A 2,493-nucleotide genomic window follows, 5' to 3' on the forward strand; every position below is an offset into this window, starting at 1 on the left:
CCCGTCGCCCTTGACCTCTACTCTGAGATATTGTTCACCCACCTTGATTTCTTGCCATAGGTAGTAGGCACCATGGTGAGGAAGAAATTGGCACCCGCTGCTACTGAGTCACTCAATACCATGGACTCATATGTTATACAAAAGGTCAGTAAGATCAATAATGAGAGGAGGCAATCTTTAGGCTTGAGCCAATCCCCAGTCCTGCCCCTAGAAAGCCCGTCCTCAAGTGCATCATCTACAGTGACGCTGGCTACACCGCTAGAGATTCCTCAAATAAATGGATTAGATCATATCCCACAAGATCAAGGTAGCGACGAAGAAAATCCTGACGTTTTGGTAAATTTGTCTACTAACACTGACTCTGACTCCAACCATCAGATAATTACAGTGGAAGAAGTATTATCACCGGAGCATCCCCCACCACGGGCTGTGGGAGCTTGCAGAAAATCCCACTCAAAGCGATGGGGGAAACAACAAGGCAGGAAAAAGCTGGCCACGCCACCCCAAGACGTGAAGTGCAACATGTGGAGTTTGACGTTGAAGCAGAGTCAAGACGTATCATTGACGATGATTTATTTAATCGGATACAAGAAATGATTGACATTAAAATCAGGACAATCATTAAGCCTCTGATTGGGAAACTGGACAAATTAACATCGGAGGTCAAAAAGGCGGGTGTAGTACACAATAAGTTGGTTGAAGAGGTGGAGAATTTATCCTCCCTTGTAACAAAATTGGTGACTGGAGATGCGGTCAAACCCACTGAGAACGCATCACAGACCACCCTACTAGAGCAGCCACTACCACCATCTTCAATATCTGCTCCTAGTCAGGAAACAGCAGTAGGAGTCCTTTCCACCTCCACAACTGCCGATATAATAGGTCCAAAACATGAGGACGTTTCAGCCCAATTCACTTTGGAAGCATCCCCAGTCGTGCTTGTACTAGCAAATGTGCCCGTTTTACCACAAGATAAAATAGAACCCAAACAGGACTTGAAAGATAAAGCGCTACATTGGCTTACCACTAATATGCATATGGCACATCAAGGGTTGGATAGTTTAGAAAGGGACATCGTCATGACCAGGAGGGTAACTTGGATCGGGTCTAAGCCAAAAAAATTTAAGGGGGACTGCGTGATTATAAACTTTGCTAATGCGGACGTCCTCCCAAATATTTTGACCAATATCTTCCCACCCCAACGGCGTAGTGGCTCTATAATCCCCCTCACCCTAAAATTTTTCTTTAGTGAGGCCCAGCTTGCTACTTTCTCTAACACTCCTAGAGCCAAGAGAGTGAACAATGCCACCAGCTGGGAAGGGGGTACTAGACCCCGATATGCTAACGACCGTTTTGGGCCCATGTCTAACTTTGAGCCTAGAAGATTTATTTATCCGCAAGAGTTACATTTTAGGCCTACCATGCCATTTGACCCAGCCTTTAATGGATGGGGACCTGGCCTTCCGGGTCCAGACTTTATTGGCCGGAGCAACAGGTTTATCCCACGGGCGAGAAATGATCAGTTTCTGATACGTCCAAATACGCCACAACCTATGTGGAATACCTCAGTTATTGGTCAAGGTCAGGTAGCTACTCCCTTTGATTGGGGATGTGGTATGGGGAACAGGTATGGCCCTTTATCCGACTTAAATAACTGTGATTGACTTAATCCTGGAATTGTCCTAGAAAGCGAGACTAGAAACATGCCTCTATTAAACAGTGGCCAATGTTATATCGGTGAAGATCCTAGCGAGTTTACTTTTAATGAAGTATCAGAGAGAAATTAGTTGCGAGAGCCCGACCACCCCCGGTTATCTCATCAGGGGGTGGCCCGTGAAAAGCCGATCCTGAACACCGACCTAATACAGAGCCTTTCTAAAGCGGAACTAAATGATAGGGCTATATCTTCATGCCTAGCTGAAGGGTGCTTGGGGGGGGTAAAAGAGCCTAGGATACCAACTGATTCTTGTAAAATTATAAGCTGGAACATTGCAGGCTCAAATGCTAAACGACAGGATGACGCTTGTCTGAGCTTTATCTCTAATTATCATATAATCGCTTTGCAAGAAACGTGGGACACATCCGTCGATTTTTGGTGGGATGGATTCACTAGTTTCACCAAACCTGCCGTCCCCAGTCGTATGGGTAGAGCCAAAGGTGGCTTAGTAATTATGTTTTCCTTAGACTTGAAGGGTAGCTACAGGCAGATTAATACTGACTCCGTTAACATCTTAATGGTTGAAAGGGTGATGAATAATAATAGCAGGACCATTTATGTTAACTTTTACAATTCTGGGAATAGCGAATACAGAGGTAGTAATGTCGCTAACCTAGATTGCATTTTAAACACAGTGTCACAGAATATCAAGTTTGCTTATGAGTTTATTTTATTAGGCGATTTTAATATTCATTTATGTAACTTAGCCTGTAAAAGAAGTAGTGACAATGTCAATGAGGAGGACGAGGAGGCCCCCCTAGGACCCCACTTCGAAC

This window comes from Lissotriton vulgaris, chromosome 1_1 (genome assembly GCF_964263255.1).
Source record: "Lissotriton vulgaris chromosome 1_1, aLisVul1.2, whole genome shotgun sequence".
NCBI lineage: Eukaryota > Metazoa > Chordata > Amphibia > Caudata > Salamandridae > Lissotriton > Lissotriton vulgaris.